At 38.5% G+C, this 8,273-nt stretch overlaps 2 long non-coding RNA genes across 2 annotated transcripts; one reads left to right on the plus strand and one right to left on the minus strand.

The window, feature by feature from the left end:
- Window positions 1-480: 480 nt before the first annotated feature.
- On the minus strand, window positions 481-7,822 carry LOC143872426 (uncharacterized). Its single transcript, XR_013247181.1, has 3 exons — window positions 6,621-7,822; window positions 2,034-2,124; window positions 481-1,021 (listed from the first exon to the last, which is right to left on the minus strand). It is a non-coding gene; the product is annotated as an uncharacterized LOC143872426 (long non-coding RNA).
- LOC143872415 (uncharacterized) lies at window positions 487-1,321 on the plus strand. The gene is made up of 2 exons (XR_013247170.1): window positions 487-746; window positions 846-1,321. It is a non-coding gene; the product is annotated as an uncharacterized LOC143872415 (long non-coding RNA).
- Window positions 7,823-8,273: the final 451 nt, after the last annotated feature.

Genomic DNA, 8,273 nt, shown 5'->3' on the forward strand with positions numbered 1-8,273 from the left:
TATTTCTGCCACAAGGGCATTCTCGTCATTGAAAATTTTGAAAACCAAATTTTGACCCCCTTATGTCATTTTGGCTATAGCTAGACCCCGGTGTCATTATACGATTTATTTGACCCCCCTACGTCAAATCTTCTTACTCAAACAAAGAGTGGATTTCCACTCCAGGAAATCCCACTTGCTCTCTCATGACGTCATTTAGGTTTCTTTTCCTTTCCTATTTTTAACGTAGGGTCGGGCTAGAAAGAGGTGGTATTATCAAAATTAACCAACTGAGGAAAACAGTTCCAATTGTAAAACGATTGTTGCGATTATATTGAAAAACATAAAACATGTGGGTCACATTCAAAGAAGTTCACTTGTGATTTGTGAGCAATGACGACTCTAAATGACGTAAGTGGTGCGTGGGGTGGAAATATCTTTGCCATCTAATTATAAACATTATATTGCTCAAAAGAATGTGGACCAAATCTCGAAATAATATTTCCAAGAGATAAGATTGCATCCATTATGCATTCATTGGACATTAACCCACTACAATGAGTCTGAAACCGAGTCACACCTCTCTCTCTCTCTCTCTCACACACACACACACACACACACTCATCACTATAAATAGCTGGAAGGGAGCATTTCCCACACTCCCATGGCATCTAAGACTCCTTTTGTATTGGGTGTTTTCTTGGCTGCTCTCCTGCTCATCTCCTCGGAGGTGGCCACTAGAGAACTTGCTGAGGAAGTGCAAATGGGTACGTTTATGATTGATGGACATTTTCCTCATTTTGTAGTTAATCTTAGAAGTTGTACGGTTTTCGCTATTTGATAGCCTCTTTTGCTTGCACAAACAGGTTCTATCACGTATCCCAGAACTTGCCGTCCTATCATTAGGTGCCCGAGGGTGCCCCCTTGCCTTCCTATCCGAGGGTGCCGGAGGGGGCCCCCTCCTGCGTTGACCGGGGAAGTTACCACCAAGGGAACTGAAGCCAAGCCACACAACTGAGAGTCTGAGACCCTTACATATCTACTGCAGTATGGAATTAAGAAATAATTAAGGCATGAATTTGTAGAGCACATCCTTCCTCCCATAACTTGCTGGTTTTATCATCTACAAATAATGTAATGATTTTCTTCTTATAAATAAAGGGATATGATATATCCGCCCCTTTTGATCACCAGGAACACCCACCTGTCAGGGTATCAATGACTAAAGAGGGGCTGTTGTACTTATGTTACAAAATTTAATGCCCCTGATTGCCACAAACACTGACAGGGGGTGTTCCTGGTGATCAAAAGGGGCGGATATATCACTTCCCTAAATAAATCATGTAGTGTTGTTCTCTTTCTCTCATTCATTTTTCACTTAAAAGGATGGTGGTGATGCATTAAAATAGAAATATATTTATTTGATAAATACTAAGTCCTCCTTCCCCTTAACATGAGATAGCTACTTTGTTTTAGGACAAATAAAAAAACAATTAAGCTTGGGGAAATGATATGAGTTCCCAAAAACTTTTACAAACCAATTAAAAAGTTAAAGAGAAATACGTTTGTGCAGTTATTAAAGCATGGTTGTGTTGATATCATTTCCCTTAATTTCTTTCCCTTTGAAATTCGTCACATCAAAGCCCAGTTTACTGTTATAAAACAAGAGATATTCTGGAGGTAAGCGACGAAAAAGCTTATAAATTTGAATGATACTACATATATGCTACAAGAACGTGGATTTGTACCTTAGCCATGACCCCTGGTGAAAGAGGAGACATTCGTCCATATAGGTCAAATATCCACCACAAAAAATTGTCAAGGGTATAGCCTTTACTGGCTGATATTTTTATTCTGCCGATACAAGTTGTACTTTACCGGGTCAAAATAGCCACTATAGATATGTGGCTATAGTGGACCATTTAAGATTGGTATGAGAGATTGTTGGTCACTAACACTTATAGTTAAGTTTTCAGCTATTGTTAAGTATCTCCTAAATGAAGGTCAAAAGCAATGGGTATGTGTGATCTATAAAGAAAAAGTTGAGAACTTACTTAAAGATCAAAACCTTGAGGCCTATGAATGTAACGAGTATTGTGGCAACACTCATATATGGGTTGTGATCCAAGGGCTTTCGCCTTATATCTGCAAGAGAACGGTATTGTTAAGATACAAAACCATACTTTAATGGACATGGTGAGAAGCATGTGTTGGAACAAATGCATAAAATAAAATAAGATATTACCCGAAACAAAACAAGAAAGAACCAAGACTTAGAGGTGCGTAAACGCTTCTTGAAGATAGCTGAAGCCTCTCCCACATGCAAACAGAGGACAACAATGGCAGTACTATCTCCGGGATTCAACCAAGCCCAGATTCTCTGTACATCCAAGAGAGTTGCACTTCTCTACAATGAATCATGTATCCACTTCCGATCGATCAAACAAGTGAAACAAGTTTTTAGTCAAATGACTTTTCTCTTTGAAAATCAACTCTATGAAAATGATTATATTTTTCATACTTCTCTCTTCTTCAAAAGCTCAACTATTTCTCTCTTAATAGAAGATATCCCAAAAGACTCTCCATTTTTTAACTTACCCTTAATGAGAGAACTCAAGGCATTCAACTCAAATGAGAAAATCAAAGAGTCACCATTAATGGAATACAAAGAGTCACCAAGAAAAGCTAACTCTTTTGTCATTTTGTGAATGACTCTTAGAGTACCAAGGAATATGAAAAAACCCAAATTTAATTTTTAAGATTATAATTTGAAACACATTTCTAAGAAATTAATTTTCCATGCATTTGTAAAATATAATTTGAAACACTTTTCTAACAAACCCCCACTTGTTTCAAATTTAGTTTTGATCGGCACAGTCATGTACATCAACAATGGTGTCTTTTGGACTTGAACCACTGCCTAGTGAATATGTTTCTTGATTCATCTAGGATCTTAGTGGACAAAGCTTTGAACTAAGAACCATGTTAACAAATCAGAAATATAACACATACACTTCTGTTTCGGAGATGAAGTACTAAAGCCCGACACGTTACGGCCATGTGTCTAGAATCCAATATTCTGAGTGCTCTAAGGATTAAAGCCTTTAAAATCCTATAGAAAGCAGCCAAACTTCCTGTGGACCCCGATCCGATAGAGGCGGGGGACGAGCCCCCAGAAGTCTCTAGATCATCCACGTGAATGGAGAGCTCTATTAAGGAACTCTCAAAAGAAGTGTCTCTCACAGCATGAGTGGCGATGAAAGGTGAGATACCTCTCGATTCGGAGACTACCCCGGATTCAAGACGTACCTTAAACAAAGAAGAGTCGCCATCCAAGGAAGTTGGCCCTGGATCCCATACAATGCTCTGTTGCAATGGATAACCAGAGATATAAAAGAAGGTTCGTGCCTGGTTACTAATTTGGAAGGTCCGAAGAGCACCTCGTCCGCCCAAGTACAAGCACCTGGTCTCTTATGCCATTTACTTATTGATTTTGAAGAGTTTTGGGCGAAAATCATGTGAAATGGGAACATATATCTCCAAGAAGACGTCTACCTAATCATGCATGTCTCGGAGATGATTAATAAGCACACACAAAAGAGGAAATAAGTATCACCTAAGAATAACTAGGTTATGAGTGTCATACCTAATTGGTGTCTAAATTCTGGTGTGCAAACACATGCATGCTACAGCTAAAGGTATAGGGTCTGTACAAGAAAGTAAGAAAACACAACAAAACACACATCACGACTTGACTCTACACTCGACTCGACACAACAAACTCTAAAACTCTAATGCAATACTTGACTCGGACCAAGATGGCCATCCATCCTGGCTTCTCTATGTATCCTGGCCTCGGGAAGAATCATAATCAACGTAGTTCGATGACCTATTTTAAACTACGATGCCTAACCATCTAGAACCGCTATCCTAGACTCGATCAACTAGACTCGACTGATTTTTAAAGCTCTTTGTACGATTGCTTAAGTTCAAGTGAATTGTAATTTTTTAGGACTCTCTATATGCCCTAACTAATGCAAGTTGGTTAGCCTTAAGCTAATGCAGGTGGGCTCTACATCCTATGTGTAACTAGGCTGTGCATCCTAAGAAAAATCATGGGCTGACTAAATGCTTCCTAGTCTAGCCATCGGTTCGACTAAATGTCTAACCGACCATGACTCGAGGCCTCCTAACTCTAGGGACACTCACACGACAAGACATACCATATCAACACAAACAGGACAGCCTCCTAACTCTAAAACACCCAAAATATCTAGGACAGACTCCTAACTCTAGTGGAAGATCTTTTTGAAAAGGTTTTGAAGAAGTTTTGTATTTTTGGAAGGTTTGAAATGTTTATTTTTAAAGGTTTGGATGGACTTGGGAAATAGATCCCAAGCTGCACTACGTACCCTGTGGAAAGGGATCAAGCCAACGTAGTTCGTAACATATTTTCTTAACTACTCCTAATGACTCAAGATTTTTGAGATTTTTTAAAATTTCAGATGTTTTTGAGTGTTTTTGTTGTTTCTGAATGCTTTTGACACAAGATGACAGAATCATATCATCATAGAGGTAAGACGGATTCCTGATATCCCGCAAAGGTTGGACAGCTTCCTATGCTTTGCGGGGAGGACTGGATAGAATCACGTCTCTGCAAGGGTTGGACAACATCCTATACCTTGCAAGAGTGGATAAAAATCATATGACTTGATGAGAAGTTGGACAGAATCCTAACTTCCATGATGATAGGACAGACTCTTGAAAGAATGACTCTCTAGCTAAGGACATACGTCCTATGCTAAATGACTGACTCCTATACGAAAGGACTGACTCCTAGTGCACAACACTAAGAGGGGAATGCCAATGAGACTCTGCTAGTCTCCTTAAAGAAGAGGAGATAAAAAATGTGCTAATGAGACTGGGCAAGTCTCCTAAACACAGAGATGGGCTCCATTGTCCTTGCAATGATAAGAAGGGTACGGTATTTAACAGACCAAGTCGGTCCTTAACCTAAAGGAGGTGTTCAATTTGAGACTTGGATAATATCCTATGTATGACTCGCTAATGAGACAAAGCTTGTCTCCAAAGGATTTGATTCTGTATGTTGAGACATAGCTTGTCTCCCTAAAGGAGGTTGGGCTCTAGATGACTCTTTCATTGCCCTTGCAATGATGAATAAGGATATAGGAATACATTTCACATATAAGTTTTCCACACTCTCCTGATGCAATATCCCTATGATACAAACTGAAATTCTCTCCTAACTATGAGTCAACTTTTACACAGGTGCTTGGTAGAACAGCAGTATACCAAAACTTGGAGGTTGTCACAAAAGTTGCTCTAACTGATGGTTTAAATTACATCACTATGAAAATGATCAGGTGAGAAAGAAGGGCAGAATGACAGGGAAATATCATGATGATAAGGGTCTTTCAGGTCTCATTTAGAAATATTAAAAACATGATTGGGCTAAAAAAAAATTCTAATGATTATCCTAATTTATCTCCATTTTCTTAATCAACACAAAAAAACATCATAATTTGGAGCAATGTACATGATAAAAAAAAAACATTTCTATACCTCTCATTAATATTTTACACATCTTTTTAAAATACTCTACCTGCAAGTCACCCTCAGTTCCAATTTTTAGATGTCTTAGAATAAATGAACTAATTTCAAAATCAGATTTTCTAAACATCACTAACTAAAGCAAAGAAAAACATAAATCTTGAATGCTCCATTTTTAGCAAAACATAAGAACAAACACAAAGAATGATTCCTAAAGATATTAAGATAAGCAAGAACCATGTATATGGCAAAGTATGGTTATGCTGACATTAATCCCAAAAGAAATAAAAAGAAGGGTTACATACAAATATCAAATTCTCAGCCAAGGAACCATCACACAGTGAGGTTTTTCCCTCTGTAAAAGATACTCTACTCAGGATTTCATACAGTGCAAAAAAATGTGCTGAATCATGGGCTGAATTTTGCAAAAAATTGTGCTAATCAGGGGCTGAATGGTGTAAAAAAACTAGGCTGAATCAGGGGCTGAGTTGTGCAAAAATTGTACTGAATCATGGGCTGAATTATGCAAAAAACTGTGCTAATCAAGGGCTGAATGGTGTAAAAAAACTGGGCTGAATCAAGGGCTGTTTTGTGCTAACAGGGAGCAAAAACTATGGGCTGCATTATGCAAAAATAGGGGTTGTTTTGTGCTAACATGGAGCAAAAACCATGGGCTGCATTATACCAAAAACAGGGAGCATAACTATGGGCTGAATTGTGCTAACAGGGAGTATAACCATGGGCTGAATTGTGCCAAAAGCAAGGACTGATTTACATGTGTAGGGCTGAAAATATAAAAGTGAAATGAGTGGGCTGCAAATATGAAAGTGGAAATGGCTGCCAAAAATTAAAGGTGTGATGGGGCTGCTATTGATCATTTATTCTTAGAAATTTCACTTAGCACCTTCAAAGTAAAGTCTGTTGTAATTTAGACATGGAAATTGAATTAGAACATGAAAGTTTGAGGTGAATGTCAAAGTAATCATAGATGATCAATGGCAAGCAATGAATAGAAACAGAAATGACTTCAGTTATAGTGAAATTAAAAGGGCAAGGCATATGGGACTTACCTGAATTTGAGCTTTTTCTTTTGTTATCTAATGATCTCCTTTGCTTGCTCCTCTTTTGTTGCTCTCTTTGTACTCAATCTCTCATATTTTTACAGGTTTCCAGCCTCTCTTTCAACTCTAAAACTTTACTCTCTTGCATTATATTTCTGAAACAGTAAGGAGCAGCTCCCTCTAATTTTTTTTTCAAAATCCTAGAAACTCTTTTCTTCTTCTTCTTAGATCAATCTCCCTAACTACACCTTGCGTCTAATAAACCCAAAATATATGGACAAATTAAACAAACAATTTGCTCTTCTTCAGGCATTTATTCCAATGCTGAACCTCCAGCTACAATGAATGATCAATTGACTCTTCTCTAAAAGAAAAATCTGATGATGAAATCTATGCTACTTTGCCATTTTCTGCAGATTTGGTTTAGTCAGAATCAGGGGCAGGTATTGCCGGAAAACAAATTAATGAGGATGGTCGTGGAGGCAATTGAGCTCAACTAGCTGGACTAAAGAAAGGGAGAATGTTGTTGAGGGTTTGAATATAAGATGATAATGGTAATGGCTGTTGCTAGGAGGTAAAATTTGATCCAGATTGCCATTTCTAAGAACCGATCCCCTTTTTCTTCTACTCTCTGCTTCTTAGACAAAGATATCATCTCTGATTATCTTAATCTCCCTCTAACTTTCAAATCCCCTTTTATATCTATCCTAAAAACATCCCTGAACGATTACTCTTGAACTAACCTTGATGAAAAAATTCGAGAACGGAATTGCAGCGAAACTCATGAATCTGATCTTTACTTGGCAACCTCTTCTTCCTAAGCCCTTTAATGGCAGCGTTACAAATCCTAAAAGAGAAAATATGACTGGAATTTGCAGAATTAGGAGAATCCGGCTATACAATGTCTAGATCCGAGAAGAAAAGGCTTCACTAGAGATCCATCGGATCAGAGTCAATAAAAATCAGGATCGGATTTCTCAAGAAATAAGCTTGATGTATGGTTTATGAAGAAACTAGGGCTTTGCAATGTTTTAGCAAGTAACAAGAAAAAGATAACTGAGGTAGGATAGTGAGGAAGAGAAATTCAACCGGAAATCAACCGGAATCCGGCAAGGATTCAATCGGAGAAGAAGGCTACAACGATCACAGATATAGGGTTTGGGTTTTTGCTTGTTCTCTCTCTCTAGATTAGGAAAACCCTAATTTTTTTTTACAAATGAGGGCTTAAAGCTGCATTTATAAGCAATTTTGGGGTTCAATATAGGCAGTACATTTTGATGGGCGCACAAATTGCGCGAAAAAAATTGATGGGCGCAGGCTCGATCGTGTCCTTTCTGCCCCAGGCCGTGAGCCTTCCAGGATAAATTCGCCCCCCTTTCAGGATACATTCACCCCCCTTTCTGGTTTACACTACGGACACTTCTTTGGTTCGTTCGCTAGGCAAACGGACTCGGATTTCGACGAAATTTTCCAGAGACCTTGGTGAGACCCTAATCTAGCTTAGGGTGAAGTTTGAGACCCTAATTCTTTCATTTGATGGGGTTTTAAACAAACATAGAAGGTTTAGGGCACAGTCAAAACGGGGTGTCTACAGATGCCCCTCTTTGGCAGAGCGTGCTTGTCGCTCGAATGTCAAAGCTGAACAGACAACACATTTTGACT

The sequence above is a fragment of the Tasmannia lanceolata genome, unplaced genomic scaffold (assembly GCF_043159265.1).
Source record: "Tasmannia lanceolata isolate RefF3 unplaced genomic scaffold, GAP_Taslan_0.1 ptg000002l, whole genome shotgun sequence".
NCBI lineage: Eukaryota > Viridiplantae > Streptophyta > Magnoliopsida > Canellales > Winteraceae > Tasmannia > Tasmannia lanceolata.